General features: G+C 35.4%; 1 protein-coding gene and 1 long non-coding RNA gene across 2 annotated transcripts in view; one reads left to right on the top strand and one right to left on the bottom strand.

Annotated features, from left to right (window-relative positions):
• LOC136883274 (uncharacterized) overlaps window positions 1-15,982 on the top strand; it is a 46,445-nt gene extending 30,463 nt beyond the window's left edge. Inside the window, exon 2 of the long non-coding RNA XR_011018834.1 lies at window positions 15,815-15,982. This is a non-coding gene — a long non-coding RNA (uncharacterized lncRNA). The remainder of the gene's footprint in view (window positions 1-15,814) is intronic.
• The window catches only part of Klc (kinesin light chain), a 416,901-nt gene continuing 405,930 nt past the window's right edge, over window positions 5,245-16,215 (bottom strand). The window contains exon 13 of the mRNA XM_067155490.2: window positions 5,245-10,559. The gene's annotated coding sequence lies outside the window, so the exon portion shown is untranslated. The remainder of the gene's footprint in view (window positions 10,560-16,215) is intronic.

Raw genomic sequence — 16,215 nt, 5'->3', positions numbered from 1 at the left:
TTCATAGTATTGATTGGAATCAGTGTTTTCTGTGATAGTTATTTCCTCCGAAGAAAGAGGAGTTAAGTTTTGCCACACTATCTTCACGCCATCAACTTGTCAAATTATGTGATTTGCAACGGGGGATAATTATGGCTCTGTGAGGGATTTGAATACCTACTGAACAGTTCACATCTACGTTACAGTCAATCATGGTTACTTCTGGGTAGTGATATGCTGTGACCTATTTGAGCACAGATTCACAATTAAGTATTTATTTATTTTCCACCTAGTCGATACAATGATTGCTTAAGGCAATTTTTAATGGTCAAAAGTGGTACATGTTTCGTATATTATCAACATCTTCAGCCACATAACACTGTTTAGATGAAAAATATATAAAATTGACAAAGTAATGCTTTAGAGGAAGTGTCCTTAAAATTAACATAAGAAAATTGACAAAGTAATGCTTTAGAGGAAGTGTCCTTAAAATTAACATAATAATTTTAAGGACACTTCCTCTAAAGCATTACTTTGTCAATTTTATATATTTTTCATCTAAACAGTGTTATGTGGCTGAAGATGTTGATAATATACGAAACATGTACCACTTTTGACCATTAAAAATTGCCTTAAGCAATCATTGTATCGACTAGGTGGAAAATAAATAAATACTTAATTGTGAATCTATTGAAGTGCGATACGGACCATGAAACTGATTTTATGTAATCTATTTGAGCACTTCGTTATTCACAATCAAGATATAACTATTGCAGGTAATGAAAACACGTGGTTCCAGTAGTTCCTTACTAACTTTTGGTAGCACTAGAATATCAACTCATTTGATGTTGATGATGTAGTCATTTGCATTATTCTGATTTTTGCGTGCAGTGCAGACTGAATTTGAGTTCGTTCCATTCTCATCTATTTTTGACAGAACGACGTCTGTCGGGTCAGCTAGTTTGTTATAATTTTCCATTTCCACATCAAATTAATGTTTCAAAACACAGGGAAATTAAGTAGACTATGTACAGTTGTAATCTTTTTATTAAGTCTTTCACTGTAACTGGTCTTGTGTAAAGCTAGTTTAAAGCACAGTATTACCACACATACGTAGAAAGCAGTAATACAATTTACATGCTTGCATTTAACAGTGATGACATGCATGTGGCATTTTTCATTTTTGCACGTTCATAAAAATAAATTAAAAACAAGAAAAAATAGTCTAATTATTTACAAAATACATAGGAAATGAAATAGTTTTACTAAAATGATATTTTCACTACATCTTGACAAAACTGCACCAAGCTATGCACCAAGGCTAGTGTTGTATGTCCAAAACATTTAAAAAGTTATAGTATTAGACAGAAGTTATTTTATACAACTTGAAACGATGAGATCTTGATACAGTTTATGGTCACGTGAAAATACCATTTCTGTTATAGTTTTATATTCATTTAGTTTAGTTTTACATCTGGCTCTGGATTTAACTTGAAGCTCTTCACTCAGGAAAATAAACGTGGACAATGCTTTGTTCCTTCATTTGGAAACATGTATTAAATATTGTACGTAAAGCTTACTGTACTTAAATATCTACATATTTTATCTATTACTAAATCATTATTTCATACTGCACTGATAAATACAGTAATAGTATAGTTTCATTAGAAATACAGGTATTATAAGTCCATGTCCAAGTGAATGACAGAGAATCAAAATTGATAGTTTTCTTGAGATGGCAACTGGAATAAAGGTGTTGTATATTCTATAGAAAATCATCAACATCAGCATTCACATATAAGTCAAAGTCTTCACATAGGTTTGTCTTTTTTGGGTTTGGTATGGTATTAAAATATTAGGTAAACATTCTACTCATGACAAGAAACACTTGGCTCACAGAGGAGGGGAATTAAAAATGATTGGACCTTCTCTAAAATTAACTGTTACATACTTTTATACACTTCTACGTAAATAAAACTTACAGAATTAAAGCTCAAAACCAAAATCGATCTGGAAACATTTAAATGCAATTATGATAGGACATCAATCCACTGCTCTACCAAACAACTACAGCCATCTTACGGACGAACTCGTTACCAGCGCTTGACAAATATATTACAAGTTTTACTTTTACGGCTGAGGAAGATATCACCCAGGGAGGCAAATTTGCAAATTCTAGTAATGGCTTTAGGATTCTGTATTAACAATCAATCATAGCACTGAACAGTACTTCCTCTTAACCAAACAAGAGCACAATTTAATATATTTAAGGGTAAAAAAGAGAATATGCATTCGGGAAATAGTGGGTTCAAACTCCATTGTTGGCAGCCCTGAAGATGGTTTCCTGTGTTTTGCCATTTTCACACCAGGCAAATACCAGGGACTGTACCTTGATCTAGTCCAGGGTTGCTTCCTTCCCACTTCTAGACCACTGTCGCCATAACCGAGTTGGTGCGACGTGAAACAAATAACAGAGAGAGAATTTGAAACATAAATGTCTCAAGGAAGAGTTGACACCATTTAAAACCAGATGACAATTTAATCATGGAAACAAAGCTAATCTTTAGTTATTCCTAAGTTAATTATACTGTACATGGAAGCATGTTGAAAGTTACTCTTACTAAAATATTATGCCATCTAGTTTGCACAATGTTGGTTTAAGAGATCTCCTTAAACATACTGTTTCTCTAATCTGCAATTTATTTTTAAATCCAAGAAATAATATAATGGATATCAACTACACAGCTCAGAATTGTAAAAATATAACTGACCATTTCCACAGCATATCATTATAAATTGAAAAAAAAAAACAAAAAAAAAAAAAAAAAAAAAACCTTGTGCAGTTAAGTCCAACAAGATGGCTGTTCGAGTCATTATAAAGAGTTCTCTTTGGTTCATGAAAAAGGTTACAATATCTCAATGTCTTTATTAAAGTACAATCCTTGATTCATATTTGGATGCATGGAAAATTAGCAGTTTGAGTTACGAAATACAGAATCCGCAGGATATCAGAGACCCTATGGATACAAATGATGATCATTCCAACTTCATACTGAAATAATACTCACCTTCAACTGTTAAATTAATGCAAAATTAAAAAATCTACACAGTTTCACTTCCTTTCAGCATAAAGTATATTTAACGGAATGTGTTAACTTAGTGCCTGTCCAGAATGAGCATTTTCAGTTAATAATACAGAATAGGAAACTTAAAAAACAAATATAGAGTGAAACCTCTCCTTACAGACACTTCAAACGTGGACAGATTTTTATGTCCCATCTGAAACAAGTATTTATTTATAGGAGTTAGAGTGCACAAATGTGCAAAGTACATTGAAGTTCAACCATCTTTACAAAATTGAGCAAGCAGGCTATGCAGTCTGGATCACGTACCTATGAGCTTGCATTCAGGAGATAGTGAGTTGGAACCCTCACTTTCACTTCAGGCAAATGCTTGAGCTGTACATGATTTCTGTCACATTATTTTTCACGTACCATGCACTGAGAATTATGTCGCTACCTGTCGCAGGTTATACAGTCCTTGCATCCATCCCCAAAATACACTGCATCCGTGCAGAAGACGTCGCTTCATATCTTTTCTGCTTAGCATTCATAATGGTTATTAGTTTCTCATATCCTGGTGCAGATGGCAGGAGCAACTGAAGTCTCTATTCTTGGATGATAGGGAGCTTTCTCTTTTAAGCTTCGGCTAGACGTGAAGGCGTGAATTGTGACAAATAAAGAACTGTTTTTAAGAATTCTGCCTTAGTCTGCACTAGCACTTCAGATAAGGGCCATATGTTCTCTAGCCAGTATGACGCTACCACAGCAACTCTTGTTTACAGCAACTTTCAGATATAGACAGTAACATCGGAGAGTCTTGAAGCTTGCTTTATCTCTCGACTATAGTCAGATCTGAGATTTTGACATCTAATGCACTGTACTGTATTGACAATATTGTTACCTGGAAGCAGGTAAATAAAATGTTGCCCGACTGCTAGGTCCGAAATCCAGTTACCACGATCAGTTCAACACATACTGTGTAGAGCAGTTGACAAAAGAGCCCGACCGACTTTTCTAAGGGAACTTTGTAATAATGTACATTTCTTGAGAGTAAGTACAGAGATGAGATATCTATTAGGTTCCACCTATTCAATACTAATTACATGTTGATGCTACTAATCACTTTTATTCAACTTGGGACCAGTTGACACACATATAATGCCATCATCAGCCATAAAATGAATCAAAAATATATAAGCAAAGACATAATAATCAAAACTATTGTGGATACATATTGAAATATTATCATTACGTCTTTGCTTATATATTTGTGATTCATTTTATGGCTGATGAAGACATATGTGTCGAAACCGGTCCCAAGTTGAATAAAAGTTATTAGTAACATCAACACGTAATTAGTATTGAATAGGTGGAACCTAATAGATATCTTATCTCTGTGATCTCAGTTCAATACGGAAACTTCAATGAAGCTCATATCTTTGAGAGTTAGTAGTTGTAAATATATACCCAGGCCTGGTATAACATTACATGATATTTTTCTTTCTTCTGACCCTTTCTAATTTCAAGGTTTTATGCAGTATTTAGAGCTAAGATAATTAGTTTCATTTCAACAGTGAAGGCATAGCCCATAGGCAGACTGTGCAACCTCCCTCACAATAAAGGGCACCTTCCAGATGTGGACGTATAGTTACGTCTCTTTGATGTCTGAAAATGAGAGGTTTCACTGTAGTCATAACAGGCAAATTTGGAATATCACAAAGTATACAACATGATATTGTTAAACAATGCAAATAGCACTGATAATAACATTCCCACAGGAAAATAGACGTATATTAATATACACTGCCACTCATTTACACTGTATATCTGACAAGAGATGCATTTTTTTAACTGAATCTTAAGCCACTTAGAATCTTCCTCCTCAGCAGAGTATTTAACTACTGAAAAATGTTCTGTTAATGACAACTGTAGTTAAAACACAGTCAGCAGTAAAGATAATCAACAATTTTTTAACATTAAGAATTTATCTTTTTTCTTATCAGGATTTCTTGACAGAATTTCTAATCTTGTTGGTTTTCTCCATAAAATAACAATAACCTCACTAGCATCTGATGAATGAAAGGTAAGCAGCCATTTTCATGGCACTTGCTATGATAATATTAACTTCACCTCAGTTTCCCGTCCATCCCTTAGCATGGTTACTATGGACGAGGCGAAGACAATCTGAATGCAAATACTCACACTTACTCATAAATACGACAGGGAGCGGCTAGAGAGAATAATACTGGTTACAAAGAGTCATGGACATACTTGTCTTTCACCGCAGTCACATTTAAGAGAGAAGGAAATTCATGGTATTCAGAAGAGTCAACAAAACCTTCAACCATAAAATAATCTTACAAATAAATACTGAAATCGCAGATATATATATGTATATATTTACATATCATTCATTGCACTATTTTGCACTTTCCCTTGACTTAAGAAGATTGCCCATGCTACTGCTCAGCAAGTATAGAAAAAAATAGTTTTCATTTTTGAAAATTCACTTGCACATAAAATATTATTGTGCAGGTTATGAGATGATAATAATCCCATTATTTCAGAATGTTCCTTTTATTAGCTGAAACAAATGAAATTAAACACACATTAATTGGAAGGAAATACTGTTAAGTGTTGCCTATAGAATGGGACATGATTTAGGAATTTAGAACATAAATATTTGCTCCTATTTACATTATTGGACAGAAAGGAAAACAAACACCATGATACAATTTAAACACTTTCTATGCAATACACATAAGGAATTACAATATGAACATTTACTTGGTAAGAATGGATATCAATGGCTTCTCAAACATTATGGACAACATGTTTTATATCAAAATAATACATATATAAAATACCATGGAATGTGAAGAAAGAAATGCATAAGGTATTGCACATAGGGTTTAAAGTTGAAATACTTTGATTGGAATGCTTACATTCCAAAACAAAAGATAAAAGACAGTCTTCAAGATACCCTTCCCTTACAGTACAGTGCCCAGCCGACCAATTGCTTCATGTCACATACTGTACCCTGTACAATCTAGATGCCGTAGACACCACATAGGCTTCTGGATTTACACTAGTCAATTACTTTTAAAGAAACAGTTCTTTAGTTTCACAGAGAATTGTCTTCCACCTAAAGAGGTTTTGATATTATGAGAGATGGTTTTAATCTGAACCAAACTATGAGAGCACAGAGTACTGAACAGAAAATTTAGAAAAATGCCCATTGTCCTCGGTTGGTAACTAGGCGTTGTTATGAAGTATCATGGTTTCCTTCAGTATTCTGTTCTTTAGCCTCCACATAACAGCTTGTTCAAATTAAATTCTAAACCATTCTTAACTTAATGTTTCTTGATTTAATCTTCACAGGAATTTTGTTGATTTCCTCTTGCTCTAATCTAAGAAATGTCATTGTCTGACATTAAATTAACCAGCAAAATTTGTACAATTATTTTATACAGTGATTGAATTTTTCACTTGAAAATTATTTTATAAATAGCCAATGAATATAAAAGCTTTGACCTTCCTACTAACATCAGGTAGCTTAATGTCAGACAACTCAATCTGTCCGCTTGCTAACTTCGCAGTTAGTTTCATATTTCTTGTGTAGGAATGCTTAGTAGCTAGTAGATCTTTAAAACATTGTAAGGAAAATTTAATCCTTTTGTAATATTGTGATATATATTGCTGTCAATCCCTCACCAAATTGATTGCTTCATATTATCAAGAATAGCAATAACTGTCTGAATCATTACAGGAGGCAGATTCTAACTTGATCTTTTTTAAAGTATAGAACAGTTAGGTCTATTTCTCAAGTTTTTACTAACATGTATGGTGTCACCATATTGCAGGTTGCTTTCTGTGTCCAGACCTTAATAGGGCTCTGGTGTACTTGCATCCCTCTTGAGAAAGTGTGCTCCATGGCGACTCCAGATTGGTTCATTTAAAGTAACTTACGTGGCACAAATCCTGAATACCTTATGGTGTTGTAAAGAAACTTGGTGTGAATGGTCAGCTTCAATTGTAAGTTCAATATGTGACATGATTCTGAGACACTGTAACTGGTATAGGTTCTTTACTGTTCAAACACCTCTAAAATCTCTGACAATTACCCAATATTTGACATGACTATTGGGTACCGAGAGCTTTCCTCATCATGTTACCTCTAGACAAGAATAAATTACATTAAATGTTAACCGAGCAAATCACACTGACATCCATTCTTTTTTAAAAAAAATCGGAAAAATGTTCTTGTATTCAGAAATACCGCTGGTGGTCGTGATTGCACCACTTCTCCACAGGCCAGCTTCCATACACTCATCATGTAGATTTTAAAAACACTTAATATTTGTATTCTTGCAGATGACAATTTGTTCACAATAATGACATTTCCTTCATAGTAAAGGATATTACCATATAGCAATCAGAATGCAAATTCAGTGCAGATATTAGAACTGTGTAATCATATCTTTCAACAGTAGGAGAGGGTACAACCCAAGCAGCAGTACTGGGAAATGATGAGATGATTGTTTTAAGTTGACAGTACATCAATTCAAGGAGACATTTTAGCAACAAAATAAAGATATTTCATTGAATGAGGCATCAAATTTATAACTGGTATATTGTCAAAAATTCTCTTACATATTTTCTGGTAACTTTATCAATGGAAACCAAACTAGAACAAAATGATCCACACCTTGAAAACAGTATGATTTGAAAAGTAACCAAAAAGCATCAGCTTATAAGTTATTTCATCAGAATCATTGAATACCGCATATGTGACAGATAAGAGATTGTATATGGTATGGACAACATTGTAATCACTATCATCTACTACTAATAATAATTTGTTCCAAATGCCTTTTTTTTCCCTAGTAGGTTTGATTATATTTTTCAAGATTTATTCAAACTGCAGAATAGAATACTCATCAAATTTAACTGTATATATTTGCAGATGCCATTATTTAATTGTTCATGAGGTCCAAAATTTAATTTTTCACAAATCTACATTAAAGCAATCTTCTGTCGCTGTTAAGTACTGGTTAAATGTTTTATGAAACAATTTGGATAGTGTGCAATGCTGGCTTTGGTCCACTCAGAACACAATGTGAAATTATGAGAGAAAGCACAGTCCTGTAAGTCTTCCATAAAGCCAACCTTTCATCCACATTGTGGGAGGCAGGCAAGGACATGAAGTAGGGGATTGCCTGCAGGGGTGATTGTGCAGCTGGGGCTACACGTACCCTGTGAAGGCCCTACAGGAACCCTGAAAAAATTATGCCTAATGGGGCTCTGGTGAAAACGTCAATGGCAGCAATGGCGGAGAAGTCCTTTGTTATGGCAAAGCTGGCAGAGGAGGCAGCTCTTGGGATTAAATAAAAAAGAAAACACTGCCTTATATTTAAAGGCTAACGGAGATGGCCCCCCCCAGAAAAATTCCTTTAAAGACTAATGGAGATGACTCCCACAAAAAATTCTGCAATCTAGTGCAGACAAGAGGCAGCCTCACCATTAGACTAGGTGCTAGGATGCTGTGGGCCAATAACTCACACACCTCAAACAAACTTACTACAGAAACCAGACAAAATTTACTACGGCTGGATTTTACATGGTGGAGAAATTTTGCGAGTCCCTATACTCCACCAAGCGATTAAAAGAAATAAGTCTAGCCAAGTCACAGACCTATAACATAAGCCGTCGTTATTCAAACACCCAGAAGAGTTTCAATATTCTTTTCAAAGCATATTTTTCATTATAATGTCATAATTTTACACTAATTTGAAGTGTTCCAGTTGAAAATAAGGAGAAATATATCAATATAAAAGAATTTCTCTATATCATCACTCGTAGTCCAAAACCTCACAGCTCCTGCAACCATCAGTATTGAGGTTTCGAGTATACTGAATGAAACATATCGATCCTCAGATGTCAATGGAACCTCAGGATGCGATAAATATTGATCTCCATGCTAATGGCAAAAAAAAACAACTATGTATGTATACTGTAAGGTACATACAAAATCTCAGAAATTCATGACCTGGACATGACTTCAGGCATGAAGCAAGTCACAAAACCTTATCTCCTGAGGACCTGACAATGAATTAATGCCAATACCTCGTATACCTATTTTCTTTTATATCATTTTAAATTTTTAGCTATTCGTAAATGCAGCATGGATGCAGAGATACATGATGGTAAATTGTGCAACAGCAGGATATCGGCAAATTTGAAATAAAACATATGTTGCTTTATTGTCCCTCCAGTGGCAATGCTGGTCAACAACCTAGTGCCATATACAAATTCTACAAACATTGAAAATGAGAATGCTCTGATGGTCGACTCAACAGGGTCAGTAATGAGGACGTGCAGAACAATCCTGGTGTGGGACCAATCTTAGATAGTTTGGCCAATTAAAAAGAAGAAATCCCCCATTGTTGGCAAGGATGTCCAGAGAAACAGTGATAGCACGGCATCAAACTTAAAGGACTGCCCGAGTGGGTGCTAACATACGCAATTCTGGTCTCATCGAGGACAATGCCTTTGATCAATAGTTTTGGTGAATGCAGGAACAACACAGGGAAGAAGAAGAATGATTATTATTTGCATCACATTAGAATTTTCTACCTGCATTAATATGGCATTTATTCATTATTTTCTAATGCTTATCAAAAAGTTACATTTGATCAATATTTTTGCCGTTCCTAAAAAATGAAATTTCTGGAGATACTGATATGAGGTTTAAGATTAACAGTGATGATATACCTTTTGGGTCCTCGGAATAACCCTTCCTAAAGGTAAAAGCTACCTAGTTAATTCAAGTTTCTTTTAGACTCACTACTTTTTAGGATTTTTACTCTACAAGAGAAGCATGGTCACAACTTCTCCAACAAAGTGCTGCTCTGGGATGTAACTTCTTATACCTTAATTTAGATATGACTACATAAGTCATTTGTTTCAAATTTAAAAGTCACAAGAGGCTATAAGTATTACAAGGTACCATCTGGTAACAAGAAATGTCATACACTTTTTTCCCTGGTATTCTTTTCAAAATGAAAAATTTTAATGTGATATTTGTAAGCTAAAAGAGGCACTCGATGAGCACTAATGCTCAAAACTAAGGAGCAACTTTAGATAAAAGTCAAAATTAATAATAATCAATTAATAATCTGAACATGAAGTTTAGAAATTAAGTGACCAAATGTACAGTCCGGTAAGCTTTAAAGCTTATCAATAAGTACTAATACCATTGTGAAAAGTTAAATCTGCTTCAGTTTTTCGAAAACTGACTGTACAGTACTTAAAAATATTAACTACTAAATGCATTTATGTCCAAAGAATACAGATCATGTCCAAGTATGTGGGCATTCATTTCAACTGCAGCATTTCTGAATACATAATTATTATCTACAAATGCTGCTAAATAAATCCCAGGTTCTACATGGCTGTGGGCCTCAGCTGGTCTGAGCTGGCTGTCCGGCTATGAAGGCTCAAGTTGCTCCCACCGCGCTGAAACATAAAACAATTCTTCTTTCAGGAAAATTAGGAAGATCACAAAGATATTTTATAAAATAACAACAACATGTACCCTAACTTTGAATATGAGCAATTTTGAATTTATGGAGATACAGGGAAAACAACTAATGTTGTTATAAGGCCTAAGTACGTTAATAGTTCAGAGTGATAGTTTTCCAAGGTGGTCTCGACTGACTGTGTTAGCTCCCTCCTTTCTTCCCATGTGATATTCCAATTATTCCCACAGTTTCACTAAAATAATTTGTAAACCACTCACGCAAATTATATAATGTAAAGGGTATTTTATCTTAATAAGATTACTGAGGTGAATAAATAATTTATTTTGACAAGGATGAAGCGATTATGATGTTCATTGGCGTGGATGAGCATTATCTGATTCCTGCACTACATGCCGATGACGTGCATGAGCATTATTTTAAGTGATCTGGTTTAGAGAAGAAAACTTAACGGTTCCTGGGGCGATTTCTATATTTAATTAAGGTGGTAGTAATAATAATATTGGCTTTATGTCCCACTAACTACTTTGATGGTTTTTAGAAACATCGAGGTGCCAGAATTTGGTCCCGCAGGAGTTCTTTTACGTGCCAGTAAATCTACAGACACTGGGATGACATATATGAATACCTTCAACTACCACCAGACTGAGCCAGGATCAAACCTGCCAACTTGGGTTCCAAAAGGCCAACGCCTCAACTGTCTGACCCACTCAGCCTGGCAATTAAGGTGGGAGTGAACATATTCAAAAAAAAAAAAAAAATCCACACCTGGGCAACTGAAGTGGGACATTGATAATGATGATGAACATATTAATTTCAAAATATAGTTACAAAATTTAAGGCTGATTTTTTTACTGCAAACTATAACATAAAATCACAGACTTTCTTGTAGGTATTTTTATGCTCAACAGTTCTTTTACACATAACATAGATCTGTCGTAGATGGTTTAGGCAGTGTATGCCAAGGAAGTGCTCAGATGGTCATTTTGTTTTTTTGACTTCCTTCTCTAAAATCACTACTGTTCACTCCCTTTTGTAGTAGATTAATGTTTCATATACTCGATTAATATTGTATACAGCAGTGAAAACCACATCAAAGTTCGTTTGGTGGGTCTCGGAACAGACACCAACAGGCAACTTAATTTTATAATATTTATATCAGGACGAATAGAAATGCATAGAGTCATGACTTCTGTTGGTTGATAATGTTCCTACACTATGTGGTGCTGGTGTAGATAAATAGTGATCAGCTGTTTCCGAACATGTGATTCTAAACGAGATGTGATGTGTCATAATTCGGAATTTGTCATTTAAATACATTATTTAAAACCGTGTGTTCGTTATTGTGATGTTTCAGAATTGTGCATTCTGCTTACTGACCGATGAGTGTGTTTATGTGCGATCTGTGTTTCGTTCAAATTAAGATATAGTGTTCCGTGTTTTGCAAGTAATATGTGAAAAATACACAGGAAATATTTTACATTTAGTATTCATTTAATGACATTACTTCTGAAATTGGTTCATCAGTATCTTAACGAATATCTCAAGCGTGTATGTGTGTATAGAGCTAAGTGATATTTCATTAATTCCTCACGAAATCAAACTCAGTTGCAATTATAGATTATAACCTTAAAAAGCACATGTACATGCTACATAATATAAACATATTAAAACTCTGCAGGCACCCACGTGATGTTACGTACAGGTATGTCATACATATGTAATTCCTACATAACTAATTATATTTATATGTTAATACGCTCAGCTTAATGAATCTAACCAGCACTTCACCCCATCAGTCAGTTAACTGGACACCTTGGATATTTTCCGGATATGTTTTGCGGTTGTACAAGCTTGCATTTCTTTCCTTCTTTTATTCAGAAATAAAATCGCCATCGTAATGGAAAATTAATTTTGATCCTGAGCATGTTCAGTACAGCACCCGAGTCCTTGAGAAACAGTAATTGGAAGTAAACTATCCAGGCATTCTTCAAATATTCCTCCCCATAATGCTTCTTGTACACTGAGATTTCTCACACCTTCCACTACATGAGAAAATATAAATAATAATTCATTCGATGGGTAAATGAGATAGTTGGACGAGTTATGTTATCCTTGTAGACTTGTTAGGGGTGAAAACTGACTGCCTTTTGCCTCCTCTATATTGTTTTGCAGAGAATCAATATATGCTGTACAATCTGTCACTTTGCTTGCATGTTAAACAATATACCCACAGAAGTGGTGAATAACATTCATTTTTGAAGGAGCTATTTGTTCATCTTTTCAACTTGATATTGGTGGCTGATCAAAGGTCAAAGGTAAGCTTGCTGTAATTTCTTTACTGAGCTGCACTTATGATTTTGGCATTCTCTTTGACAACAGCTTTTGTCATGGCTCTAATCTGACTGAAAAATTATGTTAAGTGTACTATCACTTTTGGAGGTTAAAAAAAAAAAAAAACCAGCCTTTTTCATTCAAATGTTTATCGTAACTCGACTTGCAACCCAGGACATAGCAAGTTGGAGGCATATTCACATGCGCTAGTAAATTGAAGCATATGGCAAAGTATACGTCCTACTTCTCAAACCCTTAATCCTTTTCACATTTCAGTTCACAGAAAGATAACATCAGATATTTTGCACGTATAAAACTGGAGAACATATAAAACTACCGAAAAAGATCACAAATTGTTCACACACTTCCACATTAAGCCGACAAAAAGTGCGCGTAATTGGACTTTGTAACGACAGCAGCGCAGCTGCACTGAACATGCTCAGGACTTAGTACCAAAATTAATTTTCCATTACGATGGCTATTTTATTTCCGAATAAAAGAAGGAAAGAAATGCAAGCTTGTACGACCGCAAAACATATCCGGAAAATATCCAAGGTGTCCAGTTAACTGAACATGTACACTGCCGCGTCTGTTAACATGTGATTCAGAGGGAGTCGCCATACTGTTCATTTCTATTCATCCTGTTTATATATTAAAAATAAAGGCCATCTGTTTTATGACTTTCCAGCCATCTCTCTGCCAGCATTAATTTATATTGTCAACACCAGTCCTTGCATTTGGAGCTCAAGGAAACTCTGTTCATGGGCTTCAATACCATGAAACCATCTTCCTTGAAAAGCAAGGTACCAATTCTAATGTATCCGAGTCTTTGATTTGTCCTTTTGGATAATCTTGTGCGGCAGGTCGGAGCAGTGTCTTCCTGCAATGTAGCGCACCTGCTTGTTCATAACCGTATTACTCAATTTTAAGTATCCTTGAAGGTTTCAGTTTTCTTGACGGTCCAACAGATGTAATATTAGCCAGTCATTTCCTTACTCCCTAGTTTATTCTGTAGTTAGCAGTCTTTGCTTCCTTTTGAGAGTTTCTTTTGCCATTACAATCCTGTGCCATAAGTGTACCAAGATATCCTGTGTTATCCTTTGGTCTCTTAGGTATAGTTTCATTCTGTCCTCATTCCCATTTTCATCATCTGGCAAAGTCACAGGCCAGGAGAAATAGCAAGTGATAGAGGAATAAAGTAGGAGACTATTAAAGGCTAAGGAAGTTCACCCTTATAGAAAAACTCTCAACTGTGTTGCCATGGCGAGTATCTGAAGTGCTCCGTTTGAGCTCGTGAAAACAGGTGGTAGCAGCATATAGTAGTTTCCACCTTTTGTATTCCACATGTAACCTTTCTGTCTTATTCTCATCCCCCCAGTCCGGCTCCATGGCTAAATGGTTAGCGTGCTGGCCTTTGGTCACAGGGGTCCCGGGTTCGATTCCCGGCAGGGTCGGGAATTTTAACCATAATTGGTTAATTTCGCTGGCACGGGGGCTGGGTGTATGTGTTGTCTTCAGCATCATTTCATCCTCATCACGACGCGCAGGTCGCCTACGGGAGTCAAATCAAAAGACCTGCATCTGGCGAGCCGAACTTGTCCTTGGACACTCCCGGCACTAAAAGCCATACGCCATTTCATTTCATCCCCCTGATACATTTTTTGCTTTTCCTTATCCATTTCTTTCTTCACCTTGTTCCTTTCTTTTATGTGTTTTTTTATTTTGTCTGTCCACCACCGTGTCTCCTTTCTCTTAACCTTTGCTTTTGCTTTTCCGCTTACCTCAATTGCTGCTTCCACAAATGTCTGTCTTAAATTGTCCCACTCTTCTTCTCCACTTCGTATTTCTGTGTTAGGCAACCTCCTGTTTATACAATCTTGAAATGCCAATCTTTTATCCTCCTCCTCTAATTCCCAAATCCTGATCTTTGGTTTCTACTTCAATACAATTTTAGGGAATTTTACTTGTTTTATTTCCACAATCAATAATCTATGATCACCTTCCATACTTTCACTAGGGACTATCTTCGTATTCATGATGTATCTTCCCCATTCTCGGTCTGTTATTATAAAATCTCCATTCATCTGGGTGTGTACTTCCTAGAAAAGTTCTACAAAGAAATCTCTGGGACCACACACCTATGTTTAAAAGGATGCACACAATAACAGAATTTCATATTTGTTGCCAGTAGAAACACTGCACTCGATGTGGCTTAGCACAGCCTAAAGTTTCATTTCCGTATTCATATTACACACAAATACAATGAGAAGAAGACTTCCACCTAATCAATACTTATTTTATTAAATTAAAACTACAGAACCGGTTTTGACCTTTCTAGGTCAGTTTTAGCTGGACACACAATCGCATATAACATATTATGCAATCATAAAAAATAACTAGATTTAACAAAGAATGTCATACAACGATAACGTGTCAAATTATTCTCATGATTGGGGCCAATCGTTGAATTGGAAACTAATATTGTCCCCGTCAAATTTGGTCATAATAAAATTATTAGTTACAGGCCAGCATTGAAAAGTTTTATTATTTGCCAAGGGATGGAATCTGCCGTCAGCGAGCTGTGTTATATGTGTCTAAGCAGGATTTTACTGGTTCTGAACGGAGCAAGTATTGATCCATTCTTCGATCGAGTGAAAGGGGAGGACACGTGACGAACAGGTTCCCGAGGCTAGCGCGCGTGCCCAGCCAGCGAGCGAGCACAATCTACAAACTTCTAGAATAATCGTAGCCAAGTAAAGGAGATACTGGTGAACCAATAGTTGTCATGTAAAAGACATACCCCCGAGCCAAAAGGTTTAAAACTTCGTGCACACATTAAATTTTGATTTTAATTTTTAAAGGCAATGAAAACCTAATTCACGTTTATTATTTTTCCAGAGCCTAACTGTTGTCTGCATCGACGAAGATTACTTTAATTATGTAAATTCACTGCTGGAAGAAACATGACACAATGAAATTGTAACTGAAATTATATTTCAGCAAGAATATTTTTGTTTCCTAAATATGCTTATGTGAATAAATGTCAGAAATATTGTTTTAAAGTTATTCTTTTTGCTTGGTCGTCAATCATTTTCCCTTAAATGCCTCTAGAAATGCCATGAACGAACGTTTTCCTTTGAGATCTCTCGCTCAGTGGCTGAGTTAGCCAGGTAATAAGGGGGCAGTATACACTGCCTTTCATGAATAATATACATAAAAACACATTTATAAAAGTTTGGATTGTTCATAGGCATGAGGTTTTCTGAGATTAGGTGCTAGCTTTGTAAAACATGTATGGT

Source organism: Anabrus simplex, chromosome 11 (assembly GCF_040414725.1).
Source record: "Anabrus simplex isolate iqAnaSimp1 chromosome 11, ASM4041472v1, whole genome shotgun sequence".
NCBI lineage: Eukaryota > Metazoa > Arthropoda > Insecta > Orthoptera > Tettigoniidae > Anabrus > Anabrus simplex.
Note: the sequence above shows the minus strand (reverse complement) of the source record. Positions and strands in the feature narration are given on the sequence as shown.